Genomic DNA, 14,566 nt, shown 5'->3' on the forward strand with positions numbered 1-14,566 from the left:
AGGAGTCTGAATATTAAGAATGAAGTATATAAGGATGTAGGGCTTACATAATTCTTATGAGCAGAAGGATCTAGCTTCAGGTTGACCTCTCCAGCCAAGGCAAGCGTGGCCGCTAGGCCAGAATAAGTAGCGGAGAACCCTTGAAGGGTTTTGGGAAAGCCGTGCTGCTTTGGGGCAATCAGAAGTGAAGAGAGATGGAGAAACAACTATTACAGATGCACCTTCAAAGGGAATGTACTTTATAAAAACAGGATGTGCAAACCAGTGAATGTAGCCCCAGCTCACAGACAACAGCCATGGCATGACCAGCACCTGAAAGCACCATCTGGGAAGCTATGTCTGATAGGATGATAAATCAAACCTTAGGTACACCAAAGAAATCTGAAACGCCTAACAGGGCATAGAGGCAGGTGAAGAAAGGAGGATGGCACAGGCCCGGAAACCAAAGGCTGTGGTCTTCTAGCTGGCCAACTGGAAGGATTAGGGGGAAGAAAAGAGTTCCCTGGAAGGGGAAAGTATGTTTGTTTCTTTTATTGTCGCTGATACTAAGGTGCAAATATCTAGATGAGCTTTTGCAGAGTCTCAGACTAGATATGTCCTTGTACACCATTTCTTTTGGTTTAATCTCATCTTTTCTCTCTGTTCTTAATAGATCTTATTTTTAATTAGACCACTTGGGACTGATTCTCAGTAAAACCAAGGCCCTTTTATGTCACTCTGGCAATGTAAAGAAGTATTAATGTGGGCAGAAATGGCCTACTGAGAATACTCCCTTCCTTGGCTGGCCTAGCGCTAGTATAAAGACCCTAAACTAACCCTGCTCCCAGTCCTGGTTGTAGGGGCATTGTGTCGCTTAGGCCCAATTCAGCAAGGCATTTAAGCATGTGCTTAATGTTAAGCCTGTGAGCAGTACAGAGGCAGTTTGGGCTAGTGGATAGCTCACTGATCTGAGAGCCAGGAGACATGAGCTCCTATTCCTAACTCTGCTTTTCAACTGCTTAGTGCTCTTGGGCAAGTCACTTTACTTTATGTGCCTCCATTTCCCCTCCCACACTTCGTCTTTCTGGTCTATTTAGGTTGTAAATTGAAGCAGGGGCTGTCGCTGTCTGTTTACAGGGACCGCCCCACATTGGATCCCTGATCTTGTTGGAGGACTTTAGATGCTACCATAATACAAAGAATAAATAACACGACTACAAAATCATGGGATTACTCGCATGCTTGAAGTCAGTGGGACTGCACACGTTTAAAGTTAGGTCTTCTGTATCTTGCCCAAACAAGGCCTTACATTGCAAGCTTTCCAAAACTAGCTAGCACAGCTCCCCAACAAGGAGGTGCCTGGGGTGTCACTGTCACTTGTTACTAATAATGAAGGGCTCAAATGAAATCCTTGGAACCCGACGATGGCTAGCTCAGCTGTAGACCCAAATCCAACATGTACAGCTCAGTGTCAGGCTCCTCTTTTGGATGTTGATCTGGACTGAACCTCTGAGACATTAAATGGCAGTTCAATAATTAAGGCTCCCTAAAAGAGTTCAGTATTGGTAATATGCCATCATTGTCTAACTTCTATCACCCTCTCCAGATAGCCCTGGGAGGCTGACTGCCTGCTTTCCCATAGCTGACATCAAGGTTGATACGTATGCATATTTTTAATCAAAGGCTGAAATCGCAGTTCTGTGGAAGCTCTGAGGATAAAACCATCTGGCTGACGAATCCCAGCTGAGATGGAGTGGTAGTCAACGTGTGCAGAGGCCAAAGATGTGGAGAGATCAGACTTTTGCCTGAATGGATCCTAAATATTATATTTCTCAGAATACCTAAATCTACTTGCTCTGTGTGCAACCGATGAATCCCTAAGTTATTTTGTCAGAGAAAAGCAACAATTATTCTCCTTAGTGCTTTGGGTGGTCACTACTGCTTAAGGGATATTCAGACTAGTTGCCACTCCGTTGGTTTCAGAAGTTATGCTGCTAACCCCAGGTCTGAATTTGGCTGTTGATCTTTAGCAGCTGGAGATGGAAACACACAGCAGTTGAGCATTTAACTTAACTTCATATGACTACATGACTTGCAGATTCTGAGGCAAATTTGGCTGCTATTAAAGAGAGACACTTATGTGTTAATATACATGCATTCCAACAAAAGACTGGAGGAAAATTTTAATATTTATGGAGCAATAATTGGTCTTTTACCACTGTCAAAAGCTGTTAAAGACTTATCAGCTTGCTATTTCAGCACCATATGCTCTGTACAAGTTGCTTACCATGTGTCTTTCTGTGCTTTAAGGAAAGAACACTTGTAGAGGATCAGCCTAGGAAATCATTTGAATTGTATCTTACCCTGCCACCAGAAATTCACTTGGGCTGAGAGCTTTTTGAACAATGGGGTCTATGTAGGCATGGATACACTTGGAACCTGATCTTGTACATATAAAACTCCTGTGGCAATCACTGGGAGTTTGGAGGAATGTACGATCAAACCCTCATACAATATCTCAGAAATGAAAATAGCAAATTATGCTGTTTGGTTTTTTTAAGATATATTGCCATTGTTCCCTTTTTGCTGCATTTTAATCAGGTTTCTTCTCCCCCCCCCCAAAATCAGGCTTTTTTTTTTCTTGATCAGTGTCTAAGGGTGGTGTGGGACCCCTAGGACTCCAAAGATGCTTTCAATTTCAAGAAATGTAGTGGTGATCTCCTTTGCTCCGGTTAAAAGAAAAGGAGGACTTGTGGCACCTTAGAGACTAACAAATTTATTTTAGCATAACCTTTCGTGAGCTACAGCTCACTTCATCGGATGCATTCAGTGGAAAATACAGTGGGGAGATTTATTTACGCAGAGAACATGAAACAATGGGTGTTACCATACACACTGTAACAAAAGTGATCAAGTAAGGTGAGCTATTACCAGCAGGAGAGCTGGGGGGGGGGGTGGAGGGGGGCAGAACCTTTTGTAGTGATAATCAAGGTGGGCCATTTCCAGCAGTTGACAAGAACATCTGAGGAACAGCAGGGGGCCGGGGGGGGGGGGGGGGAATAGTTTTACTTTGTGTAATGACCCATCCACTCGCAGTGTCCTGTTGTCTCTCTTACCTGGCTCTGAGAACTTGTCAGCCTTTACTGGATGATAACCTGCCCTGATCCACAGCTGCCTCTCAAAGAGGCATGAAAGACTTTTGGAACCACTTGGAACTAGAGGTTATTTACAGTGAGTTTATTGACAACCTTGTGGTGGTGATTTGTTCCTCCTCCCCCAACCCCCCAAAAGGCTTTCTGTGCTTTAGGATTCTTTGAACTGAACTGAACTGTGAGTGTGAAGCAATTTGGCATGTTCCGTGATTGGTAGCCTGAGGCGAGGAGAGAGAGTGGAGTTAGACTGTCCTTCGAGAGTATGCTGGCTTTGCTGCTGTACTTATGTTTGTGTTTTGTTTTAAACACATACTTAAACTTTGTCTGGGAAAAGAACCCCTCCCCCCCCCCCCCCAACCAACCTCTGAGTAAAGGAATTGGCAGAAGATTCAATATGCAAAAATAGCTTTTTTCTTTTTAATCACAGGGCTGGCAGGAAAAAAAATGTCTGGAAATCAGGGCCCTCCAGGCAGTTGTTGACCAGAGTGATGGAGAAGTTGCCTCACATAACACAAAATAAAGTTGCCAAGGAAACTCCTGAAGTGAAAGCAGATGTCCTGAAAAATCTAGCATCAGGTGAGGCAGTGTGGGCTATTACATTATTATTGTTATGGTATAATAATTAACTTAGATTTAGATTCTTAGGATAATATTTTACCCTCTTTTCAACAGTAACATGTCTGTCTACATGTATGCCCACCATCACTGAAGTGCCCAAATATCCAGTTAAAATGTGAAGAAATGAAGGAAATCTTGGGTCCCACCATTCCTGAGATCCGTGTGAGGATTGGACATTCTGTAGATGTGTTTCTACTTGCATAGGAGTAGGAGATCAGCTGACTCTGTCGCCCTAGACACCCCTTCCTAAGTAGGAAAGCTCTTGCAGGGGTCTAGGATCTTCACATCCTATCAAATAACAAGATTAGTGCAATCACTGTAATAACTTTGCCCTCAGGATGAAACTCCACTGCAAACTCAGGATCTGTGTCCAAAATATTCCAGACTGGCAGAAATGGGTTGCTTTCAATTGTGTTGAATTCTTGGAACATGAGTTCCCCTCTAGAGATGTCCTGGGTTAGTCCAACTTGGCGCTTCATTTATTTAAAAAAGTTGTCAAGTTTCTTTGGGTGGGAGCTAGGGCCGTGGGAATTTTCATAATGAATCATGAAACTGCTCAAAACTTATCAGTTTTTGGTCTGACTAGGTTTACCAGCAAGTTGATTGGCAAGTTCACAACCTTTTGGGGAACTTGATGCAAGCTGCAAGCAATCCTCCACCAATTTCTCCTCCTTGGTTTCTCTTGTTGTAGTAAAGACCTCTAGCTTAAAGTGGCTCAAATTCCCCCTGGTTCAGCAAAGTGCCACACAGGAAACAATTTTGATGCTTAAGGCTTCCCCTGGGAAAGATCAACAGCTATGTGGGGAAAGTTAACCATGCTAAAAATCACAGTGTGTGTGGGGAATGCCAATTTTAACAAATGTTATAGTTATTAATGAATCCTGGAGCAGATAAATGATGATGCTTCAGTTATTTGAACTGTATGTTGAATTAAGAGTAGAACAGCTGCTAGGGCTGGCAATGGCTCAGCTGAGCCAGATACTACTATCAAAAGTGTAGCAAAACTGAGCATTTCAGAAAGTAGAACCTGAACATTCTGCCCACTTTGAAATGGCCCAGAATTGATCAGGGCCTTGGGCAATACATGGTGAAAGCACTTACTCAGCATTGTGTGATGTGTTGAATTTGTGTGCTGTGTCCCAAAAGGACAAGAGAGACAACAGAGTGCTTTAGTGGCAGAGGGATACTGAAATCCTGCAGCTGAGACGGAGCATTCTAAGTGTATCTCAGAGGGGAGACTATAGGAATCCACAGTGTTTGTTTCTGACAGGATGAAATGGACAAGGAAGCCATGGAAGAATTCTCTGGCTTGGAGTGTAGTGGAAGGGGAAGAATGTCTAGTAACAAGACTGGCAGAAAGAAGCTGCGAAGATATGAGTGCTTAAAGAAAATGATAAAAGCAGGAGAAGTTACTTAGAGTGAGACTTTTATAAGGACTTAAGGGTCCACTGAAGCCCAAGGTAGTTGGGTGACTAACTCCATTAGGAAATCTAGAAAATCCTACCCTCAATGATCTGCCCAATGGGGCCATATCTGGCATGACAGACCATGCTGGAGTTTGGATCTGGTAACCAGTCTGGTGCAAGTCCATGGATTTAAGACTGACAGTGCTTTCATGCGTCGCCGGTAATGTATGGCTTATCATGTCTACTTGTGTTTAGATCGTAGTATTACTCTCTGACCACATCTGTCTGTCATCCACAAACCAGTGTCTCTTCTATAGGTTCTTGAAGTTCAGTTATTGAGAGTATAAAGTAAGTTTCACTCACCCACAGATCACAATGATCATTAATTTTTACCAGTCTCTTGAAGAGTGTTCCTTATGTTCCTATCAAAGGCCAGAGATTGTAGGGCATGGAGAATGAAGGGTAGAATATTTTAGGAAAGGTGAAAAAATTACCAGTACAAATAGCTTTATTTCTGGTGGCTTCCTGTGGTACATGGTCTTATCCTGCATTCCTGTGCACCTGGAAGTCTCCTGACCTCAACAGAGCGTGACAAAAATGCAGGATTCAGCCCCATGTCCCCTAGTCTTCTCTACTAATAACTTAAAATGTCAATCAGCTGCATATTTATGGATATAATATACCAAAGTATGTCCCGGTATAATGTCTGTGTTTTGGCAGTGTGGAATTGGGAGTGATTTTAACTGTGTTCTTTGACTAGATTTCTCTCATAGTCAGGCTAAATTATTTTAGACTGAATTCAGTTTTCTGCCCCAGAGGCAGCAAAAAGCATTGCTAAATATTTGAACAGTGCTTTTAAATTATATGCTTGCAAATTAGGCAGCTGTTAAACAACAGAGACCACAACAGTTAGATTGTTAATTCGTAATGAATCAGATCATTAACTTTAACTTGCCATTCAATATAACTTAACTGAACCCAGTGAAATACTGAAGAGTGGAGCGGGCCAAACTATTCTAACTAGTCCATGTAGCTTCCATTAGACAGAACGGAGAGAGGTTTCTTTCCTGAAGGCCCAACCATTGCCAAGAGACTCCAGTGCTTTGGGTGCCCGCTGTTGCCACTAACGTCAACTAGATTGACATTCTCTGCTTTCTTGGTATTTATTTAACACTCTTAACCAAAAGCAATGACAGCTCATTAAAAGAACATGACATCACAAAGGAGGGCAGCGCAATTCGTGTCAGAGCATATCTCCAAGCCAAAGTCAGCTGTGTACCATTGAAATGGTTGATAGGGAAAACCCAGTACAGAATCTTCCCAACAGAACAGTTTTGAAAGCAATATTCATATTCCAACAATATATTAAATAAGGACCTGCTCTTGTAATCATTGAGGTCAATGGCAAACCTCCCTTTTATTTCAATGATGTAGTATCAGACCCTAAATTCTTTATGCTGCTTATAATACAGACAAAGATTTTGGAAGAGTTACTTGGGCTTAGATTCAGCAACAGACTACAGTGGGCAAAATTTATGCCTCAATTAGGAGTTTCACCATGCATGAATTTGGCCCTCTATAAAATCTCTATTTTATAATATAGATCTATAAAGAGGTCTATAAAATCATGACTGGTGTAGAGAAAGTAGATAAGGAAATGTTGTTTACTACTTATAACCCTAGAACTAGGGGGTCACCAAATGAAATGAATAGGCAGCAGGTTTAAAACAAATAAAAGGAAGTATTTCTTCACACAACGCACAGTCAACCTGTGGAACTCCTTGCCAGAGGATGTTGTGAAGGCCAAGACCATAATAGGGTTTAAAAAATAACTAGATAAATTCATGGAGGATAGGTCCATCAATGGCTATTGGGCAGGAATAGTGTGTTCCTAGCCTCTGTTTGCCAGAAGCTAGGAATGAACGACAGGGGATGGATCACTTGATGATTACCTGTTCTGTTAATTCCCTCTAAAGCACCTGGCAGTGGCCGCTGTCGGAAGACAGGATACTGGGCTAGATGGACCCTTGGCCTGACCTAGTAGGGCCGTTCTTATGTTCTCTACAAAAATGCTCTATCAGTTCCCATGTACGATATAGATCTGGGCTCAAACATGAGCCATGCAAGCAATTCTTCCATGAGTTTGGGAGTCCTCTGCAGACAGGCAACTTATGGGACCAGTGGGGGATGCAACTCACTACTTGATTCTCTCTCGTAGGGCCTCATCCAGGGCCCATTGAGGTCAATGGGAATCTTCCCATTGGTTTAAATCCCAACCTTAGGTAGTAGCAGAGGGTGGAGATGGTAACTTTACTCAGATCCTCCCCGCAGAGGTAGGATCATAAAAGGAGTAAATAAATGGTCCTGTCCTATACCTACCCCATGCCGGAGAGCTATGGGCCATGCTTTATTTATGGCCCAGCAAACTGTAGGGATGGGCCTGTTATTACTAAATGTACAGAAAGAGTGAACCAGGGCTCCGATTGGATATCTTTGTTTTTGCATAATGTGCATAACATTTTCTCTTTTTCAGAGATCTCCCAACTATGGTAGACCTTCTTCCTGGAGTGTTGTGGGAGATTAAATGGTTGTCTGGCATTCTCCCCAGTACAGTAAAAGGGGAGGTGTAGGCCCCTTTTTGCTTGGGTTAAAGGCCTGATATCTGTGGAAATGAGTGTATAATAATGTGGCTTTCAGCAGGGTTTCCTTTACTTGGCATGTAGTGATTACTGTTTCAAAGGCCTAATTGTTTTACGGTTTTGTGTATTTTCTGGATGATGAAGACCATAGCTTCATAGGTGCTAAAAGGTTCTCTCCTGTGTTTCTCAGTATCTATAGTAGATATGACACATTAGTCCAAAGTGATGCACTGCACAGCAAGAGGCTGAACTTCCACAGTGCAAAGATGGAGAGAACATGCTCTAACAATCCAGAGGCTGAAGAATATCAATGTCCAGTTGCTCTGTCACACTTTTACTGCCTTAAGATGTCCTTTTATCTAGTGCTTCCAAGAGTGATGGAGTAGAAGTGAGAACTTCTGTACAGCTCAAAATAGGGCCTTGCCCCAGCACCTACAGAGGTCAATAGAAGGATTCCCCCTGACTCAATGGGCATTGAATCAGGCCCCAAAGACTGGGTTGGCACGTTACAATCCACCTGACAGAGGGGCAGAATGGAGCTGTGCCTCGCAGGTGCAGAGCAGTGATAGAATTGTGGCTCTGAGAGTTACAATTTGGTCCCTTCTTCTTCTTGCTCCACTGGGGAAGCTGCTCCAGGCCTTTTCCTCGTACAACTTACTGTCCTCTCTGGCTTGAGCTCAGCTGTGTTGGCTAAGGCTCTGCCCACTCCTTGCCCAGCTGTGCAGGAGTGGGTCTAGCAGCGCAGAGAGGATGAAAAATCAAAATCTTGAGCATTCTTGCAAACTAATAATCCAAACACATTTTTGAGATTGGGTCAATTGAAACATTTTGTTTCAATAATTTTGAAGCATTTTGACCTTTTTAATTTTTTTTCCCCTAGAAATTAACTACAATTTCAAAGTGAAACATCATTTGGAACCGGAAAACGAAACATCTCAGTCTGAAAATGCTAAAAGGGGATGTTTCAACAACTTTAAAACTTCTTAAAATTTTTTTCAAATCTGGACAGTTGTCAACACTGACCCTTTCTTCTGAATAGTTTCAGTGTTGTCAAATTGATGTTTTCCAATAAATATTTTATTGGAAAATTCCTGCCTGGCTCTACTCATGGTGGGGTCCAAAATAAGTAAATGTGGCTTTTTTAAAGCTTAATAGGATAATAAACCATGTGCAAAGGGCTTACTTGTTTTGTGAACCAGTTTCTTCATCTGAGAAGAGAGAAATTGCATTTTAGTTTTTATTTCCTGTGCTCCAATTAATATATATTGCTCATATAATGTTTTCTATACAGTATAATTTTAGATCTACATGTAGCAAGCATATACGCCCAAATCTTACAGCACTTGCTTCTTTTTAATCTGGTAAGCGTGTGTTTCTAGTATGGTACTACAATGAAGTAGTGAATTCACACAAGGCAAAGCATTAGATGGAGTGAACATCATAATTTCTATTTTAACTGTTATACTATTAAAGCGAAGTGTAAAGTTTTTGTTACACAACTTTACTAATTTAGCGTTCTTCTTTCATTAGAACCGACTGAGATGCTAAGGTTGATACGAAGCTGACAAACTAGATTCAATCGCAAAAGGAACATCGAAAGAGAATCTTAAATTGCAGTTCTGCTTTAAAAAGTAACTGTAAAAATGACCTCAAGCATTGGTTTCCATGTTTATTACCTGAATGACTCATGTGTCGCAAACAGTTTACAAGTAATACAATATTTTTATTCTGTCGGTCCTACAAGCTCAGCCTCAGTTTTGAAAGCCAAAGTCACATTCCCCCTACCAGGAAAAACAATTCTGTAACTTGCATAATGACAGGTTTCAGAGGAACAGCCGTGTTAGTCTGTATTCGCAAAAAGAAAAGGAGTACTTGTGGCACCTTAGAGACTAACCAATTTATTTGAGCATGAGCTTTCGTGAGCCACAGCTCACTTCATCAGATGTGTACCGTGGAAACTGCAGCAGACTTTATATACACACAGAGAATATGAAACAATACCTCCTCCCACCCCACTGTCCTGCTGGTAATAGCTTATCTAAAGTGATCAACAGGTGGGCCATTTCCAGCACAAATCCAGGTTCTCTCACCCTCCACCCCCCCACACAAATTCACTCTCCTGCTGGTGCTAGCCCATCCAAAGTGACAACTCTTTACATAATCAAGTCGGGCTATTTCCTGCATAGATCCAGGTTTTCTCACTTCCCCCCCACCCCCATACACACACAAACTCACTCTCCTGCTGGTAATAGCTCATCTAAACTGACCACTCTCCAAGTTTAAATCCAAGTTAAACCAGAATATCTGGGGGGAGGGGGGGGGAGGAAAAAACAAGAGGAAACAGGCTACCTTGCATAATGACTTAGCCACTCCCAGTCTCTATTTAAGCCTAAATTAATAGTATCCAATTTGCAAATGAATTCCAATTCAGCAGTTTCTCGCTGGAGTCTGGATTTGAAGTTGGATGTAGAAGCCCTCTACACCAACATTCCACACAAAGATGGACTACAGGCCGTCAAGAACACTATCCCCGATAATGTCACGGCTAACCTGGTGGCTGAACTTTGTGACTTTGTCCTTACCCATAACTATTTCACATTTGGGGACAATGTATACCTTCAGATCAGCGGCACTGCTATGGGTACCCGCATGGCCCCACAGCATGCCAACATTTTTATGGCTGATTTAGAACAACGCTTCCTCAGCTCTCGTCCCCTAAAGCCCCTACTCTACTTGCGCTATATTGATGACATCTTCATCATCTGGACCCATGGAAAAGAAGCCCTTGAGGAATTCCACCACGATTTCAACAATTTCCATCCCACCACCAACCTCAGCCTGGTCCAGTCCACACAAGAGATCCACTTCCTGGACACTACAGTGCTAATAAACAATGGCCACATAAACACCACCCTATACCGGAAACCTACTGACCGCTATTCCTACCTGCATGCCTCCAGCTTTCACCCTGACCACACCACACGATCCATCGTCTACAGCCAAGCTCTGCGATACAACCGCATTTGCTCCAACCCCTCAGACAGAGACAAACACCTACAAGATCTCTGTCAAGCTTTCTTACAACTACAATACCCACCTGCAGAAGTAAAGAAACAGATTGATAGAGCCAGAAGAGTTCCCAGAAGTTACCTACCACAGGACAGGCCTAACAAAGAAAATAACAGAACGCCACTAGCGGTCACCTTCAGCCCCCAACTAAAACCCCTCCAACGCATTATTAAGGATCTACAACCTATCCTAAAGGATGACCCAACACTCTCACAAGTCTTGGGAGACAGGCCAGTCCTTGCCTACAGACAGCCCCGCAACCTGAAGCAAATACTCACCAACAACCACTAACCCAGGAACTTATCCTTGCAACAAAGCCCGTTGCCAATTGTGCCCACATATCTATTCAGGGGACACCATCACAGGGCCTAATAACATCAGCCACACTATCAGAGGCTCGTTCACCTGCACATCCACCAATGTGATATATGCCATCATGTGCCAGCAATGCCCCTCTGCCATGTACATTGGTCAAACTGGACAGTCTCTACGTAAAAGAATAAATGGACACAAATCAGATGTCAAGAATTATAACATTCATAAACCAGTCGGAGAACACTTCAATCTCTCTGGTCACGCAATCACAGACATGAAGGTCGCTATCTTAAAACAAAAAAACTTCAAATCCAGACTCCAGCGAGAAACTGCTGAATTGGAATTCATTTGCAAATTGGATACTATTAATTTAGGCTTAAATAGAGACTGGGAGTGGCTAAGTCATTATGCAAGGTAGCCTGTTTCCTCTTGTTTTTTCCTCCCCCCCCCCTCCCCCCAGATATTCTGGTTTAACTTGGATTTAAACTTGGAGAGTGGTCAGTTTAGATGAGCTATTACCAGCAGGAGAGTGAGTTTGTGTGTGTATGGGGGTGGGGGGGAAGTGAGAAAACCTGGATCTATGCAGGAAATAGCCCGACTTGATTATGTAAAGAGTTGTCACTTTGGATGGGCTAGCACCAGCAGGAGAGTGAATTTGTGTGGGGGGGTGGAGGGTGAGAGAACCTGGATTTGTGCTGGAAATGGCCCACCTGTTGATCACTTTAGATAAGCTATTACCAGCAGGACAGTGGGGTGGGAGGAGGTATTGTTTCATATTCTCTGTGTGTATATAAAGTCTGCTGCAGTTTCCACGGTACACATCTGATGAAGTGAGCTGTGGCTCACGAAAGCTCATGCTCAAATAAATTGGTTAGTCTCTAAGGTGCCACAAGTACTCCTTTTCTTTTTGCGAATTCTGTAACTGGAATTTAGTGGGCAGTTTGGTTTTTACAAAAGGATTGTTTGGTTTAGACATCTCTCAGGCATCTTAGTGTTTCTTCACACTAATGGGTTGGACACACTCAGGGACTATTAATGCAATCCCTTTTATCTGAAAAGTAAATATTGATTTTTTTTCCCATGCACGAAAATGTTAGTCCATTCCATGGCTACAAGATTGGGATTTGAAAATTGCAAAAGATGCTAATTTTCTATTTCATATTGAAGTTGATTTCTTTTCTCCTAATAAGGTTTCTTTTAATATTTTATCTGTGTAGCCTTTAATGCATTCTGCAGTTTCTGAGTGGCTCAACTTCTGCTCCTTTTAATCCCTTAAAATTTGTCCAGGACATAGTGGTTGAGAATGGGTGATCAGCTACAATTTGTGGTCATGCTTTTATTGTTCCGCATGAAATACATGTGGCCTTGTTACCTTCAAAAATCTGTTTCCTTTCCTTTTCAAGGGCAGTGGCTCAAGATGATATATAAAAGGAACATTTTTCTGTTTAGCCACATTCACATTGCAAGTAACACGAATTGCAGTAGGATTGCTCTTAGGGATTTCTTGCATAATACATTCAGAATAATATCAGTTTTGAACCAATCTCAGACTGTCTCTAAGGTAACAATAATAGATTATAGGACAGAGCCAGGGGATACCAACAGGAGACTAGGAATCTTCCTTGCCCTCAGTTTGTTTCTTTCCCTGGACAACTCTCTCTTTTGGCAAGATCCTGAGCAGCCTTCCATGGCTGCATAAGGTCCAAAACCAGTGGAAATGCTGGGATTGAATCACCAGAGGGAAGAATTGTGAAGGGTGGTGTGAGACCAGACCTGGCCTTGTCAATGGCTCTGCACACTGCAACATCGAGAAAGGGAAGTTGTGCCTGTGGAGGGGTGGTGAGCAGGTTCATAGATAGTAAGAAGAGCTGTAGTTAGTACTGTGGGTTGGGCCTGTGAAACCTTTTTTTGATACCTCCTCAAAACCATGACTCTTCTCTAACATGATCACCTGCTTTCCAGAGCATCAGCAGTAGCATTCTAGGGAACTTCAGTGTGATGGCACCGATTAACTGATCTGACCAAGGCAGAGAGGACATTAGAACACCAGTCCCTTGCTCTCAGCCTCATGCACATGGCCTGTCGGCTATTGAACTGTACTTTCTTCTGTTCATAAACCACATTAGCTGCTCAGCAGAAGCTGGGTTAGCTGCAAGCAGAGCACAGCCTTTCATAATTGCATGCATAGTCATTGTTCAAGGGAGTGATCCCCAATCTATATATTTGGGTATACACATTTGGGTATGTTGGCTAGGCAAACCTTGTGAGCTGTTTGTCTAAATCCAAGAATACATGTATTACTAGGTTAATAGGAGTGCTGTCAAGTGATTAAAAAAGTTAATCGTGATTAATCGCGCTGTTAATAATAGAATACCATTTATATAAATATTTTTGGATGTTTCCCACACTTTCAAATATATTGGTTTCAATTACAACACAGAATACAAAGTGCACAGTGCTCACTTTATATTTTTTATGATAAATATTTGCCCTGTAAAAATAAAAGAAATAGTATTTTTCAATTCACCTAATACAAGTATTGTGGTGCAATCTCTTTATCGTGAAAGTTGAACTTACAAATGTAGAGTTGTGTACAAAAAATAACTGCATTCAAAAACAAAACAATGTAAAACTTTAGAGCCTACGAGTCCACTCTGTCCTACTTCTTGTTCAGCCAATCACTAACAGAAACAAGTTTGTTTACATTTGCAGGAGATAATGCTGCCTGCTTCTTGTTGACAATGTCACCTGAAAGTGAAAACAGGCGTTTGCATGGCACTGTTGTAGCCAGCATTACAAGATATTTATGTGCCAGATGTACTAAAGATTCATTTGTCCCTTCATGCTTCAACCACCATTCCAGCGGACATGCATCCATGGTGATGATGGGTTCTGCTAGATAATGATCTGAAGCAGTGCGGACCAATGCATGTCCATTTTCATCATCTGAGTCAGATGTCACCAGCAGAAGGTTGATTTTCTGTTTTGGTCGTTCAGGTTCTGTAGTTTCAGCATTGGAGTGTTGCTTTTTTAAGACTTCTGAAAGCATGCTCCACACCCATCCCTCTCAGATTTTTGGAAGGCACTTCAGATTCTTAAATTTTGGGTCGAGTGCTGTAGCTATCTTTACAAATCTCACATTGGTATCTTTGCATTTTGTCAAATCTGCAGTGAAAGTGTTCTTAAAACAAACATGCTGGGTCATCATCCGAGACTGCTGTGACATGAAATATATGGGAGAATGCGGGTAAAACACAGAGCAGGAGACACACAATTCTTCTACAAAGAGTTCAGTCTCAAATTTAATTAACGCATTTTTTTTTCACAAGTGTCATAAGCATGTCCTCTGGAATGGTGGCCAAAGCACGAAGGGGCAAATGAATGACTA

At 42.2% G+C, this 14,566-nt stretch overlaps 1 long non-coding RNA gene across 1 annotated transcript in view; it reads left to right on the forward strand.

Annotated features, from left to right (window-relative positions):
* Nucleotides 1-14,566, forward strand: part of LOC142073301 (uncharacterized) — a 113,952-nt gene that overhangs the window by 68,741 nt on the left and 30,645 nt on the right. Inside the window, exon 3 of the long non-coding RNA XR_012670104.1 lies at nucleotides 3,559-3,707. This is a non-coding gene — a long non-coding RNA (uncharacterized LOC142073301). The remainder of the gene's footprint in view (nucleotides 1-3,558; nucleotides 3,708-14,566) is intronic.

This window comes from Caretta caretta, chromosome 9 (assembly GCF_965140235.1).
Source record: "Caretta caretta isolate rCarCar2 chromosome 9, rCarCar1.hap1, whole genome shotgun sequence".
In the NCBI taxonomy this organism is placed as follows: domain Eukaryota; kingdom Metazoa; phylum Chordata; order Testudines; family Cheloniidae; genus Caretta; species Caretta caretta.